General features: G+C 35.8%; 1 long non-coding RNA gene across 1 annotated transcript; it reads left to right on the top strand.

The window, feature by feature from the left end:
* Positions 1–19471: 19471 nt before the first annotated feature.
* LOC116172961 lies at positions 19472–19963 on the top strand. The gene is made up of 3 exons (XR_004145811.1): positions 19472–19526; positions 19573–19815; positions 19873–19963. It is a non-coding gene; the product is annotated as an uncharacterized LOC116172961 (long non-coding RNA).
* Positions 19964–23621: the final 3658 nt, after the last annotated feature.

Here is a 23621-nt window from a genome sequence, read left to right as displayed (position 1 = left end):
TTTTAGAGCTCGCTTTAATCACTAGGAATCGATCATTTCTTATGGGGTGGCCGAGTCTACTTGGACTCAGCCCCCCCACTGATCAGAATTACTTTTTTCAAATTAAATTTTGTACTGGAATTACGAGCTATTTAAGAGCTTTCATTTACAAGTACTTTCGATTTTTGAGCGCCACTCCTAAAAGAGCAAATAGATATAATCGATGGGGCGGCCAGCTCCACTTGGACGTAGCCCCTCCTGTGTTATGGTTTACTTCAAATTAATTTTTATGCATGAATTACGAGTTATTTAAGAGCTTTCATTTACAAGTAATTGCAATTTTTGAGCGTCACTCTTAAAAAGAGGAAATAGATGTCATCCTGGGAGCGGCCAGGTCTATTCTGGCGTAGCCCCTAATCTGTTTTTCTTTATTTATTACAAATTAATCTTTGTCCATGAATGACGAGTATAATTATATAAGTAAGTTTAATTTTGGAGCTCCACCCTCAATAGGTCAAATAGTCAATCTTTGAGGGCGGCCAGGTCCATTTCACAGTAGCCTTACCTCTGAGCTACCGGTTAGTTGCATCAGCACGTACTCTCTGTGAGTTTTGAGTGCATTTGTTTGTGTTAAAAGTGAAAACTTGGGGTGGTTTTGAATGTTTTCTCATCAGTGTTAGCAGCTAATCGGACCGATCTATGTCTTCTTTTGAACTATTGCGGAATCCAGAAGCGTTTCTTTTGGATCGCAAAAACCTAAATTCCAAGAGTCAGAGGGCCGAAGTAGATGCGTGGCTGAATAGATGATCACCAACTACTGGCTCCAACTTCGGAGCACCGGGCGCCACACCGTTGTATTAAGTCGCCTTAGACGTGTGCAGGGGGCTCGACGCGTGTGGACATTTCTTTCCCCCATACTCGTGGCACTCTTATGGCCCAAGAAAAAACAGAAAACACAACAAACTACTCCGAGAGCACCGGCATTAAAGAGCCTAAAAAACTCTCCGGGGCGGCGCACCGAAAGCTAATAGGAGGAGGCTCTCGGTAAGATCAAAGGCTGGATCCTTGACAGAGTCGACGCTTTTCCCCAATTTACGGAATGTCGGCACGAGGGAGAGCGCTGTTGATCACATGCGCAAACCAGGTTTCGGTGGACAGCTTGAGGTCAGAGCTAGCGAGCTCCAGGGGGGGGGGGCGAGATTTGTGATTCTTCGAAACGAAGACCGTAAGGACACACGCCTGGATCCTCAAGTGGAACCTGAGAAGATCCCGAAAAGGATCGAAAGCCAAAATGCTGGAGATTAAATGATGCGGGCTACACCACAGTGCTTGCCTTTAGCGATGACATAGTGATTGTAGTACGTAGGGGATTTGAGGAGACCGTATCAGTTAAGAGGCAAGGAGCTTTAAATCTAGTGGGAACATAGTGCGAAGAAGAGGGCTTATCTGTTAATTCAACAGAAAAAAAACTTCGTTAGCTTTTCTCACGTGCATAAGGGCCGACAAAGCTAAAGGACGTTGCAATGTAGGGCACCAAGCTACAGGTAGTGAGAGAAGGTAAATACTTGGGCATTGCGTTTGGCCAAGCGTCTAACTTCAAATCACAAATGGAAAAAATAGCGAACAACGTCACAAGGTCCCTGGATATACACTAATATAATACCAGTTATTACGTACCTATGTGTGTGATAGAATCAGACCTTCGCCCAGAAGAACATACAGATACTGATCAAGCTGCAGCGCAAAGCTTGCCTTAGAATTACGAGGACAATGATAACGTCCCTGACAGTAGCTATGGAGACTAAATGAACTGACCGTCACTACACCTGGTAATTATAGCAGAGGTATTCAGACAGGCATACTGGCTGAGAGTCAATGGAGAGGAGGAATCGTCAAGGGTAGGATAACTGAGAGGATAACCAAAACAGTTTGTGATAAAAAAAAACCTGTGCACAGCACCGGCTGTGGAGTGTACGGAAGCAATTGACAGGGCTTCAGAATCTAGGACAAAAAGCAACCGTGCTCCAAGCCGAGGTATACGCAATCCTGACTGCACTTGCTCAATTATATTAACAGAAAACCTTACTAAAAGGAAAATCTTTAGAGTAACAGACAACAAAGCACCGAGTGCAGAATTAGACTCATATGTAGTCGATTCAGGACTTTTCCTTGGATGCACACAGAGGTACTAAACGCACTAGGAAGCTCTAACACAGTCACAAGTGGAACTGGCCGCCCCATCGATTATATCTATTTACTCTTTTAGGAGTGGCGCTCAAAAATCGAAATTGGTTGTAAATGAAAGCTCTTAAATAGCTCGTAATTCCAGTACAACATTTAATTTGAAAAAAGTAATTCTGATCAGTGGGGGGGCTGAGTCCAAGTAGACTCGGCCACCCCATAAGAAATGTTCGATTCCTAGTGATTAAAGCGAGCTCTAAAATTTTAAGCTTGCGATATGAAAAGCTCCTAAATAGCTCATAAATTGGATACCATTCTTAAATTGATTCACAATGGTGGGGGGGCCAGGTCCAGCGGGGTCGCCGCCTTTGCTATTGTTCTATTCCCCGACTAAAACAGCGCAACAGTAGAACAATTCATCCATACGTAAAACCACTTTAATGAACTGAAAAGAGCACGGCATAAATTAATTCGGCATTACGCACCAGGAAGTGAGTAATTTTGTTTGTCAACATTAAAAAGTATGACAATAATAAACCAGAAAATATCACATCTTTCGCAAACTTGCAACGCGTAGGTGACAAGAAGGCAATTGATTTTTTTTAACGCAAAAATGTTTACTTGTTATTTGCATTACTTTTAGAAAAATTGTGCTATAGTCGACGATGGCAAAGTTAGGGAAAAGTGGTGCAATTAAAGAGTTATTATCACTCTGTAAAGAAAACCAGAAAATCAGATTACTTTCGAAGATATGCCAGAACTGAAATTTGCCGATTTTTGCTATTTGAGAAGATACAGAAAAATAAAACGCTTTGAGCTCTACAAGAGAGCCTTGAGAGATTTTTAATACAACGTTTTGTTTCGGAGATATCATCATCAAGTTTAGTTATTTATAGGACCCGTAAAAAAGTACATGTATTGAGAGCATTTTTTATTACGATGTACGGCACAAAAAACAAAATTGGATTTTGTTGGTTTCAACAGGATGATGCACTCACGCACAACGCCCTAATCGTGCGAGACTACCGGACAAATTTTCTGGAAAATGAAACATCTAAAATTTAATTTGTTTACTCGATCGCTTGTAGCGTGGCATGTGTTTACCGTTTACCCAGAAATGAGACAGGCAGACCGATCGACCCCATCGAGATTTTGTTTGATTCAGATTCCTGGTTCTTCAAAACGTGTATTTTCGTAAAAAAATGGAGAGTCTAATGTGCGGGTGGTAAAAACGAACTTTTTCAACTTTGAAAATTGTAAAGCATTAAAGTTTAGATTTAGACACAAATCTATAGTCAAGGTGTATCCTCCACCTGTCAAAAATGGGTAAAAGGCGCATTGTTGAAAATAGAGTTTTCAGAATGTTTAAATAATCAAGATATCTAACAAATAGTTCATGAAATTATGTGTTATGGTGTTATGATTGCAGAGATGAACGGTAATTTTTTGGTGCGTACTTTAACAAAGCATTTTGGACTTTGTTTAATTAAAAAAAATTGTTTATTTTGGTTCTCTTTAGCATTGATTTTATTTAGGTACTATAGGTACCTGTGACATCCTGTATAATATAAGGAAATCGCAATTCAAAAAATTGATAATTAATCATGTTTATTTGAATCGTTAACACTTATATTTATATCACAAAAACTACGTTACGTCATATATAGTAAAATTAAACTTAACCTACTTAAGTTTACGCTATGATGTAGGAAATGTTCCTTGCTGAGATGCCAACCTTGATCATAAATGCCATGTGTTGTTTTGACCCCTTGCATTTTACTTCTAAGTAGTATATGCATTTTCCCTTGTTATTCTGCATTTCCTTATCATAACTCTTAAAATTATTTATCGGCCTATAAAATTTAACTCCAAAACTTTTACAATATTGTCGTAGTGAATGCTTACATCCTTAAAAACCAGATCCGAACTATTCCTTCATCATTTAGTTTGTAATGATGTGTCATCCGCGCATATTTTCTAGCATTTTGAAATGTTTAATGATACAGCTTACCAATTTGTCAGTATAGATAGAAAATTTTATACGTGTACCATTTCATAGCGAAAGAGAACGGAACTAATATGCAATAGAATGGAGCGCGGTACGATAAGAAACAAGTGTTCCAGCAGATAAAAGACGAAACGTTACACTGTTGCCGGTTCTAAAAACCGTCGCGCCGGAGAATTAGGTGTATTTTCTTCTGTTAGCCCTTTGTGTGTATAACAAACAGAGTGAACCCTTCCGTTGCGGTGGGTCCGTTTCGTATTCGGGATTCGGCGAGCACTTCAGTAAAAATCTGGTGGGCGGAATTCTTACTTTTTCAACTTTCGAAAAGAACCTATGCCTGTCGAGCGCGTATCAAAATCTTCGGTAACCTGTCAATGTGAATCGTGTGAGTTGTGTACGCCATTTATGAGATCGCGTGAAGATTAATTTTCAATTTAAAATTCGTACCTAAAGCCGTATAACCGTAGTCGAGACCGCAGTATATAACAGATTCGTTAGGTGCTCGTATTCGAATAAATTGTTACCACGAAAATGTTGGGGTTCAAAGTGCAAACATTTCGTTGCGCTATTTTGTGCTTGTGCAATTGCAAATGAAACTGCAATCGGTAAAAAGATTGGGCCAGTAGGCAGTAACGTACTACACAGCCTGGCTACGACAGCCAATGTCACACACGATTGCTCGCGCTCTAGGCGGACCGCACTCTGGCTGCCTAGCGCGTTACTGGCCTAAATTAGAAGTATGTTTTTCGCTCAAAATATTCGGGATTTGACAAGATAAAATCTAGGCGCGCATGGCGTACTGAAGTGGCTGCCCGACTAAGTAGCTGGTTCGAACCCCGGCTCGAGAAGAGATTTTTGTAAATTTATAGTTAGTTGAATCAGTAAAGCAGCTTTGGCTGAAACCCCACCCACTTAAATAATTTCGGAGAGTACATACATGACATGTTAAACTTTCAAGCTGAAGATCTGATTACAGGCGATGTAAAACAATAGTAAATAATAAGTTTCAAAAAAAAAAGAAGCCTAAAAACTACTAGAAGAGGTTCCTTATTCCCTTTTTATAAACATACAGGGTGTTTTTTTGGGAGCTTTAGTTAAAAGTTTCTGGGAAAGTAAAATAGGTAGGTTTTTGAAAATTTGTACTTAGGAGTTACTCTGAAGGCCGAATCGATGTAAAATATTTTCAAAATGGCCGCACTTCCGGAAACACCGGAAGTAGATAGTAATTCCGTTATTTTAAATGGCAACCCCTATTTTTTATTGCATTTTTGGATTCTACGTGAAATTTCAGTTCTTTTGATACCATATGTCGATATCTGCCATTTATGGTTTTTAAGTTATTTTGACTTTAAGAAAAAAAATGGCGGATGCAGATGGTACCTTGATAATTGATTACTTGCAAACGGTTGTAGTCATGGCAACCTATTTTTATCAGTGAATAGAGAATGAATAGGGCTTTCTTTTAGTGCACTTAAAACAAAGTTAAGTTGCGTACAACCGCACCTATGGAGATCCAAATTTAAGAAACTTCAAAGTCTATAAACTCAGTTTTTTTAAATGGAATGACCATGTTCGAGATAGAGAATCGAAATTGGCATATTTTGATATTACATGTTCCTATAGCTATCTTTAACAGTTTCTGATTTATTCCCATTTCATTGAATTGATCTCGGAATTGATGGCATTTTTTTCGCATTTTCTTTTTAGTAGTTGGCCATGATTTTATAACAATCGAATTTTAAACAAATCAAGGAATGGATTCTTTAATACCATTGATTCTAGTTCTAGTCTAAATAATTCATTAATAAATAACTCATTTATTAAGGATATAGGACGGAAAATTTTTGAAAAATCTAAACAGAGTCGTTCAACTGAATTTCTTAAACAACTTATAAGTCTGGAAATTAAGAGAGGTAATGCGATATCTGTTCTAGCAACAATTCCATACCAAAAATGTTTCAACGAAGTTTTTTATATTTTGCATTGAATTTATTTTGTTAATCTTGCATTTGCAATTCAATTCATTTTCTTAAATATTCTCTTGTAGAGCTTGGTATCACTTGTGCTTCAACGGTTTGTAGTGCATTAGGGGTACAAAATTTCCAAAATGCATACAATTTCGTTCCAGTTTTCGAATGAATGTACGGAAAGCACGCGCGGCGATTCTGCCCATTTCACCATAAATAACAATTAAATTCCAAAATAGGTGAAACCACTGCGAGTCATTTTTCGATTTTTGAAAAACTTATGTTAACCTATAACAGTGGGTGATGGATTAGTGTCACTAGATTTGTTTAAAATTCAATTGTTATAGAATCATGGCAGACTACTAAAAAGAAAATCCGAAAAAAATAGTGTCAATTCAATAAAATGGGAATAAGTCAGAAACTGTTAAAGATAGCTATAGGAACATGTATTGTCAAAATATGCCAATTTCGATTCTCTATCTCATGCAATATTAAGAACATGGTCATTCCATTTAAAAAAACTGAGTTTATAGACTTTGAAGTTTCTTAAATTTGGATCTCCATAGGTGCGGTTGTATGCAACTTAACTTTGTTTTAAATGCACTAAAAGAAAGCCCTATTCATTCTCTATTCACTGATAAAAATAGGTTGCCATGACTACAACCGTTTTCAAGTAATCAATTATCAAGGTACCATCTGCATCCGCCATTTTTTTTTCTTAAAGTCAAAATAACTTAAAAACCATAAATGGCAGATATCGACATATGGGTATCAAAAGAAGTGAAATTTCACGTAGAATCCAAAAATGCAATAAAAAAATAGGGGTTGCCATTTAAAATAACGAAGTTACTATCTACTTCCGGTGTTTCCGGAAGTGCGGCCATTTTGAAAATATTTTATATCGATTCGGCCTTCAGAGTAACTCCTAAGTACAAATTTTCAAAAACCTACCTATTTTACTTTCCCAGAAACTTTTAACTAAAGCTCCCAAAAAAACACCCTGTATATACAAAAAAAAACACGTACAAGGTTTAGGTTAAAGTTTCCCGCTTTCATAAAACTCGTACTTACCTTTTAAGGTGGCCAATTTGGATGAGATATGCCCAGATATGTTGTACTTGCGAATGGGGTTCAAATAGCTTCGTCAATCACATCTCGTCGAAAAACAAGTTGAATGCAATTTCCGATCGATAGTTTTTGGTCACCATCATCAATGTTTCCTGAACTCTATTGATAACATTTAGTCTCGCCTAGGAAGGGTTGTTCGCGAAATTATCGAAATCTATCCCTAGTCAAAAGATGTTTAATTTCAAGGATTTACTAGTCTAGGATTACGACAACTTCAGTCTGATTTTCAACTCTGCTGAGGTAAGAAACAAAAAAACGCATAAAAACATTAATAATGTTCTAATTTTCAGATTTTTATTGTAATTTGGAGCATCTGCCAAAGTTTCTTTCGAAAATGACAAGAATGATTAAGTTTGCTAAACTTTGCTAAACAGCGTATATCCCGAGGTATATCCATAATTTTGAAAGCGCGATTTTACGTTTTTTGTGCGTTTTCAAGGCGGTCATAGAAAAATATCATTTATGATTTCGAGATTTCTGGAAATGAAGATTTATAGTGGTGGAGTGGTCCACTCAGACCAATAGCTTTTAGAGGATGTTTAGCGTACAATATACTTTATCTGCGGTTTCCTTCGCGGTTTATATGTTTAATAGCAAATAACTTCATGTCACATTAAAACGAAAATAATCTAATTATATGTAATACCATTGAGGTGTATATACAATGGTAATACTTATGCAACATAGGACTATATCAACAGAACAAAACTACGCCCTCACATCAAAATTATGAACTAACTCTCTCATTATTTAATTGCAAAAAAGGTGGAAATGTTTTAATGTAAAACGTTATGGCATCGTACGACATAAAAAACGAATACCACAACGCAATCCCTCTAATAATCATTATTAATTAGAGTGCATCCTGCTTCTCGGAGATCCATTATATCAGGCGATTTTTATACAGTAAGCAAATACAGTAATAAATATTATTACACGGGAAAATTTGTTAATTATAAAGAAAACAAAGCCATTATTAACAAACGTAACTAACCATTTACCAATGGAGTTTTACTACTTTCACTCAAGTGTATTAAATAAGTGATCTCTAAACTTTCAGTTTCATTTTCTAATTCAAGGTGAAAATGAATATTGTAATTATAATGTAAAGAGAATGTAAAAATTGTAAATAAAGAAAAAAATGTAATGTACGCGTGGTTATTGTTTTGGAACAAAAAAATACAGACTCAATTGTATTTCTAACGGAATAACAATTAAGTAATAGTATGTGAATGAAATAATTTAAGCAATCCAGCAGTACGACAACAAAAAACAATTTGTACTCAAATTAATTTATTCAGCGCGGGCCCCTACCCAATATTGAAATACGATAAATCCAAACAATTGTCAAGGATTTCGTGCTAAAGTGAGCTTTTAAAATTAAATTAGAGACAACCTCGAAGAAAGCAATTAATTAAAATTAATCGATTTTAATTGTTTAACACTTGTTTTTTATGGTGACTTAACCATGCTTATACAGTGCGATCAATAATAAGTTGCTGCGCCGCTTCAATAAATTATCTCCCTGTAATACAACATTCCCATATTTTCAAAATTGCCCGCGTACGCCCACCTCCAATTCTGCTGGAAATCGATACGAGACATTATACTAAAGAAGATTAAAATTGTTTCAAATTAAATTAGACATCACTTCGAAGCGATGAGAAAAAGCAATATTGCGTTTGGCAGTTAGATACGTTATTGCACAAAGAAATTTTCAATTTAAAATTAACCAGTTACTTATTAATCGATTCTGCAATTCGACTTTTCACTTCAAAAGGGAATAGTGAGAAGAAATCAGTAAAGCAGAAATAATTTTCAAACCCACCCAGTTTTAATTACCACCCGCACGTTAGTAAGGAAGGCATTGGGGTAAGCTTTTTTACGTTTCGGAATCCGAAGCAAACAAAATCTCGATGATGTCGGTCGGTCTGTCTGTCTGTACTCTCATTTCCGGCTAAACGACCAAACCGATTTTGCTGAAAAGCTTTAGGACAGTCGCACATGCGCAGGTGTGCGTATCTATGCTGCCCAGAGTAAATTTTTTTAATAGAAGCAATACCTACTTCACTTCATTGTTATTAAATAGAATATATTTCGCTCTCTTTAACGATGAAGAGGTAGACGTGTTGATTGTTAACATTATGGAGAAATTAGAACAGTATATCTTTCTCTTATGACACATTTTGGACCCGTGTACGAATATTAAAATTATGGTACACCCCAGCGACACCATTGATCTATAAAGCAATACTGACTATTTAGTAACATATGTAACAGACAGGGTGTTTCTAAATATGGTGTAAATACGGATGACCTTTGGCTTATTTTATGAGTAAAATTTCATATAAACATAGGTCTCCAAACGCTTCGTTCCGATCAAGAATTTCCTGTAGTTTTTTATACTATCTTCAAATTAAAAACAGTTCGTGTCATATAATGGCTACAATTCTCACACCTTCACGCCCACATCTGGAGTACCTCAAGGATCCAATTTAGGGCCATTTTTGTTCGTGGTTTTCATTAATGACTTACCTTCGGTAATTTCTACGCAGAAACTATTATTTGCAGACGATCTGAAAATCTTTTCACAAGTTAACAGTATCTCCGATTGCGAAAAGCTTCAAATGGACCTGAACAACATACATAATTGGTGCAGCATGAATAACCTCCAGTTAAATATAAGCAAGTGTAAAATTGTCTCATACTCGCGTAAACTTAGTGACATTCAGTTTAATTACGCACCATATGCAATACGCCTTTAAACAGACACAGTGAAACAAAGGACTTAGGAATCTACATGGACAAAATGTTAACGTTCTCAACTCACATTAATAGCTTAGTTCAGCAGTCATTTAGAATTCTAGGTTTCATCATTCGTGTTAGTCGTGATTTCACTGATATATCGACCATTAAATCATTGTATATATCATTGGTTAGAAGTAAGTTAGAATATGGTTGTGTAATTTGGAATACCTCATTTAAAAAGTATGAAAACAATTTAGAAAACATACAACGTCGGTTCCTCAAATATCTATGCTTTCGTATGGATGGACAATATCCAATTAGAGGATATTCTAATGATATCATGTTAGAAAGGTTCGATCTACCTTCGCTATCTTCTAGACGTAAACGGATGGCTATTGCTTTCTTGTATAAATTTTTAAGTAACAATATAGATTGTCCTGTACTATATAGGTATATGTGATTCGCAATTCCACGGTTGTCGTCTAGACATACCGTCACTTTTTCGTTGCCAATCTGTAGAACCCAAATACTGCAAAATTCTCCTATATACGCCATGTGTAATCAATATAATAGCATAGCCCACGTTGTTGATATATTTAATACCACCCTTAGTATATTATTAGATTCCGTTAATTAACTAAAATAATAATTCTCAATTTTTTTTTATTTTCACTTATGTCATGCTTAAAGTTTTTTTTTCGGTTATTATTCGCACTACATGTATATCTTACCTAATATTGTCCTAGTTTATGGAACTATTCTGTTTGGACAGTAAACTATTATTATTATTATTATTATTATTATTATTAAAATATAAGTTACGCTGAGGGGCTCATTGGTCAATGGTAGTGAGAATCTACAGAGTGTTGTATTTTCAGTGGTCATGTTCCATTTTCTACTTCTAAACCTTTTTTCGGTGCGTAAAACAAGCTTACTTTGAAGCGCATCGCTCTACTCGTAATTCGATATCGAGTACGATCATTAACTCGTACACTATTTCTGAGGGAAGACAGCATTATACACCAACTCTTGCTAACGCAATCAAAAATCGACCATTCATCGATCGGATAACACCAATCAATTGCATGGCGTTTAGTTACAATAACGATTCGAGTAATTATACCTTTAAGTACCTCTTAACATTAACGATTCACTTTACATTAAAACAGACGAAAAGAAAGTATCCCCTTGCTGGTTATTATATGCCCCGGTTAAATCTTGTTATTCCAATTCGTATCTAATCCCAAAGTGTCCATATGGCAGGTGAAATCGAGGATGGCTTAAATGGCTGCTTTACAAGATACTGATGAGTGAACAGGTACAGTTCGCGATTACGATGATAATTTGCACAGCAACACCCTTTTAGTTGGTATACCCTCGAACTGGGGCTGGTATTTTTCAGCGGGCGTACCTGAAAAACTCTCTTAGGGCCGGTTTTACAATTACACTTTTACGGAGAATAAGATATTCCTGGAATAACTGCCATAGCACCATGTATGCCATTGGTTGACACAATGGTAACCAACGCAACCGTCGACTTTATTCTAGGTATAGCTTATTCTCGGTATATACCTTCATTGTAGAATTGGCCCTTAAAGTACACCTACCTCTAATCCACGAGACGGTTCTCAGAAAATGAAGATTATCAGCGTAACGATGATGAATTAATTCATTTGCGTTGGCTTAATCGTCAGATTGTAGAAGTTTAAAAACAAGGCACCAAGATAACGCCGGTAATCAACATGGCAAGCTACTAACCAAGTGTGAAATGATCCAATTATATCCTCATAACGAGACAAGTGTAATTCGAGATATAGCTCAATCTTCGAAGTCACAAAAATACAGGTGAATCGTCAAAAGCTTCTAATTTAATATACAATCCTTAAAGGAATGCCCACAAATAATTACATTAAAGAAAAGTGAAAGGGAGTTGCCAATCCCTGCGCGTCAGATTTTACGTGGATGCACTGCATCGATAGGTGGAGCCCTCTATCAAACCGCTTTAGATGTTACAGGGGTTCTCCGACATCGAATAATATTGTGAACAATAATAACGAGTTCTTCGTAATGAATGAAGAAAATGATCATTTCCGTTACAACCGAAAGTGTCACCAACTTGAAAATATTTGAGATGAATTCCTCTATTATTGTACTGTCAAATTTTCGAAATATTCCGAGATTAAGGGTGGAATTCATAGACATTACTTAAGTTAGACTTACACTTTACTAAGTGCACACTTAGTTTAGTTTAAGTGGAACTTATATTTACTGCTAGTATCTGTCCGAATTTCGCGCGTTACTATAGCAATAATGTCATGCGTCACCTTAACTATATCTTTGAAACGCGCTAAGTATGAGTAAAGTGTAAGTGTAACTTAAGTAATATCTATGAATTCCACCCTAAGTTTTCGAGATATACAGGGTGTATCATTAATATTGCGAAAAAATTCAGGGTGAGATTCCTTGCATAAAACTAAGAATAAAAGTTCATATAAACATGTTTCCAAAAATGCCTCGTTTCCGAGATACAGGGCGTTGAATATTATGCAATTGAAAATAAAACTTTTTTGTTTCCTCTGCATCAGCACTTGTCGGATCACTCTATCGAGAGTGCCATTGACTTTTTATATGAAAGTCGTTACTTTACAGCGATTTGACAGTTGTTAGGTTTCTTTTTCAAAATGAATTACGCAAATAGTGAAATGTGCGATATGCATTTTTGTTACATGTTTATATGAACTTTTATTCTTATTTTTATGCAAGGAATCTCACCCTGAATTTTTCGCAATATTAATGATACACCCTGTATGTAGATAGTCGACATTCGTCGTAGAACCCCCTGTTTATCATTTACAGTTATTATTTATGCAAATTATCATATTGCCCACATAGTTTACGAACCCCACATTATTCTCTCTTAATACTAAAAATTCTTAATAGTAAATCCTAATGTTCGCGTCCCAATGCCCGCGTCCTAATGTCTGCGGCCTACTTCCTTTGCGGTCTATTGTCTTGCGGCCCAATGGCGGCGTTCTATTTATCTGCGTCCTAATGTCTGGCAGCCTAATGCCCGGTCATCGTTTTTCTCTCAACAAGCTTAATATAATTTTTTGAATTCACTTATTCCTACTGTAAGTACCCAAGAAGACTAATAACTATTCTATTTCCACTACTTTTAAGTTTTATGTATACGAAAAGTTGTAATTCTTTGTTAAATATCAGGTTCAACAAATTCTTACCGTAAAAATTTAAAATTTATTTACTCACTTGTCTATCTGGCGGCATACCTAGAACAAAATAATTCAAATTAATAAAATCAATACCACAAGGGCGACATGAAAACAACAGTACATAAATCTTTCAGTGGCGCTGGCGTACACTAATAGTAAGTTGTCCTCGATTATAAACATTTTGATCTACATCTTTGAATAATTCCAATCTTTAGTTTGGGTGCCGTAGGAGTGATATTCATCCCTCAAAGCTACTTCCGTCTAGTATCGACTTGCATAACAAACACGAGCCTTTATTTTATTGCCTTCAATAAAGCATAATTATACTAATTGTGTTCATTTGTACCGAAAGGGTGGCGCCTAAGCAATCCCATAGTGTACTATAAAATCCGGCAACACCCTAGCAGTGGTCGCAAAGAACTGAAAGTGTTGTTTTCTACATTGAAAATTATCAAGTTATTAGAAGGACATTTTATAGAATACACATTTTTTTAGCGTATTTTCCTCAACATGAAAAATCGCTATTGGCTGCACTTTGACGTCCGTCCGTCCGTCTGTCCGTCACACGTACTCCTTCTAAACCACTGAACCAATTTTGGCGATATAGGACTCATTTGAAAGGGCTTGGTCCAAGGATTCCGTGCATACCCAGATTTTTTTGGTTTTGCGCATGCGCAGTGTCAAAAATTTGGTTTAACGCATGTGCGATGCTAACTTTTTTATTTATGAAGATATTTAAATGAAACTTTATATGTAAACACTACGAATATAAGTAAAATTAATGACGTTTCCAAAATGTTGTTTTGCGCAAAAATTTGGTTTAACGCATGTACGATGCCAACTTCCTTATTTACTGAAGCATTTTAAATGAAATTTAATACATAGGCACTTGGAATACAAGCAAATCTAACACCAGTTTCAAAATTTGGTTTTGCGCATGCGCAATGGCAACTTTCTTATGTATGAAAGCAGTTTAACGAAATATCATATGTAGGCACCTTGAATGAAACTAAAACTAATACCCGTTTCAAAATTACTGTTAACGCATGGTGTATGTTTTATTATTGAAGGTATTCAACGGATTTTCTAATGTAGACAATGCGCAATGCTATTTACGAAAGCATTTATAAAAAGTTCCATATATACACTTCGAATAAAAGTAAAACTAATGCCCATTATCATTAATCAAATGAAAATGGAGGCGGGGGGGATCTACTCATAAGAAATATTATTTTCATTTCATAAAAAGTGGCGAGTCGCAATAAATTTAGGTAGGACATTTAACTCGTTGACTTGGTGATACCCGCTTCCATTTAAAACCAAATTTACCACGAAACCAGTAATTCGAAATGTATAGCACTATACTAGAAACTGTCACTAATAAGTTAGTGCACAATTCTACAACATCGTTTAAGTATAATTTATTTCGAACCAAATTACATATTTAAGGCTAGTATCCCCAATATAAGAATTCTGCCAAATGGACGGATTAAAAATGTCGTTCTCAAGTAATAAATTAGAAATAGGCAAGCACTGTTTTGCTATGATATTTAACAGAAGTTGATAATGGGGTTGCTGAGTAAACAACCATCTACTGAAAACACATAATAGATGGAATTTTTATTTAATAGGTCGTAAGGAGCGATGATTAACTTAAATAAATCCACAAACCCATAAATCATTTTAAATCAATACCGATGTTATTAAACGGAATAAACTCACTCGTAACATACATAGCAAACGAGCTCCTGGATCACTGAAAATTTAATCAGCTGAAACATATTATAATGCAAACAGAATTGGAAAATTCAAAACCGTTTGCCAGTTATCATGTACACAGACCCACGGACAGAATGGCATGAACTCGCCTAGGAGATCATTAATAATTCTATTAGAAATTAAAGTACTGTTAAACCAAAATAGATCAAGATAAATTTCTTTTAATTTTAGAAATGGCAAATTGGAAAAAAATGTTCAAATGACACAGTAACGTGAGGTTTTAATTAACGATCCTCGAGATCGTTTATAATTTTGTATTGCTGTCTTCCTGTCCGTCTTCATATCCGTCCGCCCGTCTGTCAGTCCGTGTGCACGATAACTTTGTGTAGAAACGTCCGATCGCTTTGCAAATTGATACACATGTTCTTCGGGATATATGAAAGGTCGCTATTGTTTTTTGGCTACGTAGACTAACGGGTCAAAAGTGACCGCCCAAAAACTGCCCAAGCCTCCAAAAAGGGTTTCTCTTATAGTTATAACTCTTGTTACAAAGAACATATGAATGTTCGATTTTCTGTATTAGTAAATATTTCTTAAACTTCGGGCAACTATGCAGATGCAAAAAAAAATAGTGCGCATGCGCATTACAATTTTTATATTTGCGCAATTCCAATTTTTTTATTTTTTATGATATTTAATGGAAATTTTGTATGTAGGCACCTCAAATAAAAGTAAAACTGATACAGATTAAAAAATTTGTTGTGCGCATGCGCATTCGGTTTTTTATTTGCTAGATATTTAGATGAAATTTTGTATGTAGGCAGGCACCTCGAATAAAAGTAAAACTAGTGCCGAATCAAAAACTGTGTTTTGCACATGCAAACTAATGCCAATTCAAAAGTTCGTTTAACAAGCCATGCTGATCTGGTCGGACAGAATCAACCCCTTAAGGTGTATTGTAAAAATGATGTATGTATGTGTGAAGATCTCGAGGATCGTTCGGTATTCAAGTTGTATCGGATTTTTACTTCTGCTAACTTCATGGACCCCATATAAAGCGAGATAAAAAGCAACCCTCGTCCTATCGCAAAGGAGTCTTTCTTATCAGTTATGAGGTCTTTATAAGATAAACTTCTCGACAAAAATTCAATTGTTGGAAGCGCGATATAAATATAAATATAGATAATCTTGGTTAATTATTGTACTTTTTTAAATTAATGAAAATAACTGTTTTGGTAAACGTGACAATACTAGAAAATGAACATAACACAGTAATTGGAGGTTTCTTACCGAGAAGTGAAATGGGAAAATGCCTCCAAAAAGATTTTTTTTAATTTGTTGGGTAAACCAATACTTTTCCGCTAACTTTTCCATTGCGGAAAAGTGCAAAACCCTATTTCTTCCGCTTTCACTAATTTAATTATCATTACCACCTGACAGCATCACGCAAATGAAACAAAAACGACACTGTGAAAGTACAGATTCACGTTCATCAATTGGATTGGATTAGTATTCGCTCATTTTAATTAGTGTACATAGCGCTTTTTTCAAATAATCCTAAAATTGATTACTTCCTGTCGACATCATTTGCCTATTAATAAAGCCTTTTGCACCGACATCCATCTGTTTCAATGTTTAGATTTGTAAGCAATGAGGCATTTAATTTACAAAAAAAAAATAGATCAACAGCTGATGGAGAAATAAACTGTGGACCTACGACGGAAAACTTACGTTCAAAATTTACAAGCGGCATTGAACTAGATGACTACTACGCCATTAGATTCAAAATGTTCCATAGGAAAAGACAAACGCGCTTTTCAAAGGAATAGTTCAGTCATGGTAACAAAACATGTTCTATGTTAATTTTACACGTTACTCATAGGATTAATCCCTCACAGCAGGGCCAGGCGCAACTGAAAGAAACGAAGACAAAGGTGTGCTATTTTTGTAACTCACTTAAAAATAGGCAATGTGTATTTACAATTTACTTAGTGCAGTAACTTAACATCAATAAATGACAACTCTCCTAATCTAATTTGGATATACAGAAAAGTTTAGTTTTTTTTTTCAAAAATCTCATGCTTATATCTCTCCATATTACTGTCCGTACGCTACTAGGTTTCGTAACTCAAATACAGGGTGTTAATAAAAGTCGTTCCACTCGAAAACGGTAGTTATAACTCATTAAAACAAACAACTTTTTTTAGTTCCAATTTTTGATTTGGTGCCCCGGTTCGAAGTTATTGGCGTTCTTTTGTTTTTCGAAACATCGTCATACCTCCCTTATTTTAAGGACTACTGAAAAAAAATAACTCTAAAATATTTATATTTGCAATTACTTTTTCAAATAACAAAATGGCCATCGATCAAAAACAAGATTTTTATAACAATTCCATCTATTTTTGAAAGTAAAACATTTATAAATTCTCTACACTATTTTTTCAACTTTTTGATTTTCAAAATGGTCACCACGAACCCAAGTCTTCACCCCTCTACGTAGGGAGCTTAACCCCTAAAATTTTAAATGGAATCCTATGGCAAATGGCACATTATTTGAAAGCCAATTTAATCGTGATTACTAATCTGCTTTGCTTTTTAAATTCCATTGATTCTTTTCGGAGATATTCGCATTTGAAATGGTTTTTTTCCCCTGATTTAAGTCCTTTAGATTACTTCTTGTGGGGATATTTAAAGAATATAGTTTATGCTACTCCGCCCGGAACATTACAAGGGTTGCGAGCACGTATAACGTAAGGCAATTCGAGCATTTATTGAAATATATGTTGTGTGTTTAAAGTTGTTATTTTTTGCACAATTTAAACCTTTTTTAATACAAAGTGACTTAGATCGCATTTGTTTTGGTTTTTTTAGAAAACACCATTTCAAATGCAAATATCTCCGAAACGAATCAATAGAATTTTAAAAGCAAAGCAGATTAGTAATCACGATTAAATTGGCTTTCAAATAACGTGCCATTTGCCCTAGGATTCCATTTAAAATTGTAGGGGTTAAGCTCCCTACGTAGAGGGGTGAAGACTTGGGTTCGTGATTTGCATTCCAAAAGTTGTCCCCCTCGAATACAAAATTGACGTGTTCGAGGATTTTTCGAAATTTCTAAATTTAATACCCAAAAGCCCTCTGTATACTTCTCGTTGGGCCACTCTGTATTTACAATCCAAGGAATTAAAGTTTATGCCAAGAATACGAAAAATTCAAAACAAAAATGGAAAAGCAATGTTCTTTTTACAGTTTTTCACCTGGATCCATCCATTGACATTTACACCTTGTAATTAGAACGTAACCCCGCAAGATAAGCCTACGGAGTCGCGCTAGTATTTGTAAATAAGTGATTATCTATCAGCTGTCTCGTTTATCGTTTCAAAGCGACCTTGTTTACGCGCCGGGCTATCGTTAAACTCTTTCTACACATCTTAATTACATATTTCACATTAAAGAATGCTTCAGAGTTCCTTTAGAAATTTTTACAGATTTTTGAGCCAATCTTTACAGGATATACAGCGAGATATTTTCAAACGTCAAATGAAATCAGTTATACAGGGTGGGGCAGAGGAACTTGCTGATTTGTATTCGACGCCCTTGGGCGACGGTTGCTCCGACGAAAGTGGGAATAGGTATATTTGTCATTTGAGAGAATGGCATATAAAGTTTTTCCGCCGCGTAGTGTAGTCACCATCAGGGGGTGGACGAAGGCGGAACGCCCGTTCGCCGTCGAAGCATACTTTTCTAACGGTCGCTCAGTCATAGCCACGCAACGTGCATTCCGTACTCATTTTAATTTTTTTTTCTTCACATCACCAGTTTCCCTAAAATTGTTTACCCATGAAACAATGGATTGCCGGCCAGGAATACGTCCACGTGGCGCGATATTAAAATGAGTACGGAATGCACGTTGCGTGGCTATGACTGAGCGACCGTTAGAAAAGTATGCCTCGACGGCGAACGGGCGTTCGCCTTCGTCCACCTCCTGATGGGTGACTACACTACGCGGCGGAAAAACTGTATATGCCCTTCTCTCAAATATACCTATTCCCATTTCGTCGGAGCAACCGTCGCCCAAGGGCGTCGAATACAAATCAGCAAGTTCCTCTGCCGCCACCCTGTACTTAGATCTAAGCGTGTCGAACTTATTTTTTATCACAATTTTTTTAGCTTTTCATGGGAAACCTTACAAGAGAGAGAAAGAGATCAAAAATTTATTATTCCACATTACAAGGTGAGAATTTCTTAAATCGAGCAAATATAGACGTGAATTTGCGATCCGCGACCTAAAACATGTAGGTAACAAAGTAGGATAAAAATATCAAGAATTCAAGATTTCTACCGGGTGAATCATTAGAACTGATGACAGTTTGAATTTCGCGCGTGCAATTCTAGTGTTTTTTACGGGATAGAATTGGCGATGATATATTTTTAGTTATTTTACTAATTCTTATTAGTCACCAGTGCCGTCGTTATTTCCTTAATTTGTTGTTTTTAATTTACTTTTCCAATCTGTATTATCAAACAGTTCTTTACAAAACTACGCTGTAAATTCAAGAATTTGTTTAAGTAAGTAATTAAATAACGGTTAAATCAGACTAATGTGCATTTGTAGGTTACAAATCCCCTTTACACATTTTATTTCGAAAACTCATTTTCGAAGTGCTATACCTACGTAACGACGATGGAAGGTGATCATATTTGTTCCAGTCCTGTCGAGAGCAAATTATGGAAGAGTATCCTGATGTTAAAACATACCTACAGGTCGTCCATTACTAAGAAACGATGAAGTGGTCGAAGACAACGAATGGAAGCGAGTCCCAGAAAATCAAAATCCGTCAGTTTAGCGCCCAAGCTGGTAAGTGGTACACGTAGAATGAATATTATACCTACTAACTTTATTTTTGAATTACAGGAGTATGTTATGCCAACATGCCAACGAATTTTGCATAAAGATCTACGTATACATACACCCGTACCGGGTTTCTGTTCTACAGCAACTGCACCCTCTGGATTATGAGAATCGACGTCATTATTGTGATTAACGAATAACGAATAAACGACTTATTTGTATATTAAAAATAAATCATTACTCTTTGAGAGTGATTCCTACATACACCACTGGAATTATACAAGTGATAATCTACTATTACCAACCTTTAAAATTTTTTGTTTTGTGGGAAATTCAAACTGACATCAGTTCTAATGAATCACCCGGTATAATTTTACATTTAGCCTATCCAACATGTGAAAATTGACTGGGAATTAAAAAGCTCTTGAAGCAAAATACTGTTGTGTTATTTTGTTTAGTTGTAACTTGAAAGAAATTATAGAGCGTCTGGATGTGACAATTTTGTTTAGTTCATTTAATTAACCGGGGGGGGTATTAATAATTTGAGACACAGGATTGCGTAAATTTCATGTTATAGTTTTGGTTCAATTTCTTAGAAGTGTTCTGTTTTTATTTTATTCCTAGAATTTTTTTCCGATGTAAATTTCTTTTTAAATTTTATTTGCCGTTAACGAGGTATAGCGCGAAGTAGAGATAAGGTTCTTCGCAGAATTGCCGGGCGTACGTGCCGTTCAGCAAGAAGTTGAAAAATCGACGCTTCGCGTGATTGGCGGACGGGATGTTGAAGAAAGGAGAAGGGCTTTTGGCTTAAATAGAAAATTTTGATGCGAGCGGGGCTTTTTGGTCGTTACAAAGCCAACCGGCGCTTCTTCGGTTACGTTATTTTTGAATTTTGTGGAAGTTTTCCTGCGTAGTTGGATCCAGGTTTTATTAGAATTTTGTGTCTGCCGTTTTGAGAAGAATTTATTGAGAAGTTTAAGAAGTTTGTCGTCGTCCTGTTTTTTTTTGTTATTTTGCGGAAACACGGAAGTTTTAAATATAATTGTTGGGTACCCGAAGAGAGAAGACGTCGGTGTTTGAGTGGTTGGTTCACGTGTTTGTGTACGGTTTACCTCTGTTTATCGGATTACGTTTTTCGGACTAATTTTAAAAGTAAGTAGTAGTTAGTGTTTTGTTTTGTCGTGTTTTTTTTTTGTAATGTTTGAGTAATTTGTTTTTTTTTTTGTGTGTGTCATTTATTTGTTTAAAATTGTAAAGATTTGTAAAACAGGAAATTTACGCAATTTTTTGTTTGAAATTAAACCAGTCATTGCAATCCAGGTTTTGTTTATTAGAGTCAAGGAGAGGTAATTGTCGGCGTCTCTTATTTTGTTTCAAGTTTATTAAATCTGGGGGTAAAGTTTCATATTGGAATTTAAGGATTTGGGTAAGCCACCGATTTATGTCATTGTTGGAATGCTGTAGGGTGGCAGAATCCAGCTGGACCTTGAGATACAGATAAAAATTTTGTTTTCATTTTTTTTACTACTGAGCTAGCTAGAGGTAAATCGTGGGATTTCCAGAAGTTAAGGTTAGGTCTCACAACAATAATTTGGCGCCCAAAAACGTGAGGCAATTTCAGGGAAACGCGAAAGTAGGTAAAAATTTTGTAGGTAAATTCAGATTAGGGTTGTTTTGTCGTTCGGGTAAAAAGTTATTTTGGTACCCAGACATGTCATTTTTCAGGGAAAAGAGGTGTCCATTGTGGAGGTTAATTGTTATAGGAATTTGTAGGATGCGTAGGCGTAGGAACTTGTTAAAATGTGACAGGAAGAATTTGGTAGGGTGTTTTTGCAATTTAAATTAGATTAGGATGTTTAGGATAGGATTAGTTACGGGGTAGGTAGTGTTAGAATTAGTGTTAGGATTTTTTTTTTTGAACGTGATTTTTATTCAAGACGAGAAGAAAGAAGAGTTGTTCACGATGGGAGTGTCATCTATTCAGGCAGCGAATTTTGCGGTGTTTATAGAAGCGATAAGAGAGTTGAAGAAGGATTTGGGCGAAAAAAGGAAAGCGCAGAATGCGGAATTAAAAGCGGAATTAAAAGCGGAATTAAAGGAAGAAATCAGACAAGAAATAGAATTAATGAGAAAGAAGCGATCAAATGAGATGGTAATTAAAGAAGAAGTTGAAGTTAAGGAAGAAGTCGAGATTGAAAAAGTTCATAGGCAAGATGAAGAAGTCGTACAAGAGAAAGAAGATGAAGGGATTTTAGTTGAAAATAGGGTTGAAGTAGGTAGTTATTTTATTGCAGGAACTGGTAGGGAACCAGAATTGAAGGTGAAGTTGTATTGCGTGAATTATAGGAAGTTTGAAATAGAAGATGAGAATAGGGATTTGAATTATTTAATAGCGACGAGTTTTGTGGATAATAAGATTTATTGTAGGGGTAGAAATTTACAGGCGAATTTGTTTGAGATTAAGTATGTGAAAGGGAGTAATAGTTTAAAAAGGAATAATAATGTATGTGTGGACGTTTTATCAAGGAAAGGAATAGGCGGGAAGGAGATAGGAACTAATTATGAGATTTTAGATAACCAGATAAGGGAGAATTATTTTCAGGATTTTTGGAGGAATTTTTATTATGATAGGGTAGTAGGAGACTTAGAATTGGAATTATCGATTGAGAATGAAGGGCATTTGTGTAGCTTTGAGCAGGATGAGGATTGTAGGAAGCAGGATAAGATTAAAAGATTTAGGAGTAGTGAGTTTTTGGAAGTAGTAGGCATTGATTATTTGAATAATTTAATTATGAGTGAAAAGGGTAAACGGATTGTTGTAATTGAAGAATTAAGAGATTATTTTATGTGTGGGATTTTTATAGAGAAGCCCTGGATTAATTTAGAAAAGGGGGGAGGAAAAGAAAAGCGAGAATGGAAAAAGTTTAGGAAAAAGATTAGGAATGATAGGGATGGTTCCCAGGCGTATTTGGTTGACAGTACAGTGCGAGATTTTGACTTTGATTTAAGTTTAGATTAGGGATGATAGGTTAGGTTAACTGCTGGAATAGGTCGGACCTAGGTTGAAACAACGCCGAAGATGGTTCGATCTATCCGGCATTTGAATAGTTAGCTAAGGGTTGTAGAGTTACAGTAAATTAGGGGTAGTTCTTAAATTTTTATACTAGGTTGATGAAATTTCTCAGGCTCAGCTGGTGACGTCACCGTGCGGGGTTTCAGTAGTGACTAGGGAGCTGTGTTAGGCGATCGTGTCCGAATACCTAAAGCAGGTCCCGAAGTTTTTTTAAAGTTTTAATTGGTAAATTGAAAAAAAAACCCTGTAATTCCAATATTTTGTTTTGTTTTCATAGTCAGGGGAGGATTGTAATTTTGTGTTTTTGTGTTCAATTTAAAGGGGGAAAATGTTGTGTTATTTTGTTTTAGTTGTAACTTGAAAGAAATTATAGAGCGTCTGGATGTGACAATTTTGTTTAGTTCATTTAATTAACCGGGGGGGTTATTAATAATTTGAGACACAGGATTGCGTAAATTTCATGTTATAGTTTTGGTTCAATTTCTTAGAAGTGTTCTGTTTTTATTTTATTCCTAGAATTTTTTCGATGTAAATTTCTTTTTAAATTTTATTTGCCGTTAACGAGGTATAGCGCGAAGTAGAGATAAGGTTGTCTTCGCAGAATTGCCGGGCGTACGGGCCGTTTAGCAAGAAGTTGAAAAATCGACGCTTCGCGTGATTGGCGGACGGGATGTTGAAGAAAGGAGAAGGGCTTTTGGCTTAAATAGAAAATTTTTGATGAGAGCGGGGCTTTTTTGTC

Source organism: Photinus pyralis, unplaced genomic scaffold (genome assembly GCF_008802855.1).
Source record: "Photinus pyralis isolate 1611_PpyrPB1 unplaced genomic scaffold, Ppyr1.3 Ppyr1.4_LG6, whole genome shotgun sequence".
In the NCBI taxonomy this organism is placed as follows: Eukaryota; Metazoa; Arthropoda; class Insecta; order Coleoptera; family Lampyridae; genus Photinus; species Photinus pyralis.
The sequence above is the reverse complement of the archived record's forward strand: the minus strand, read 5'-3'. Positions and strand labels throughout refer to the sequence as shown.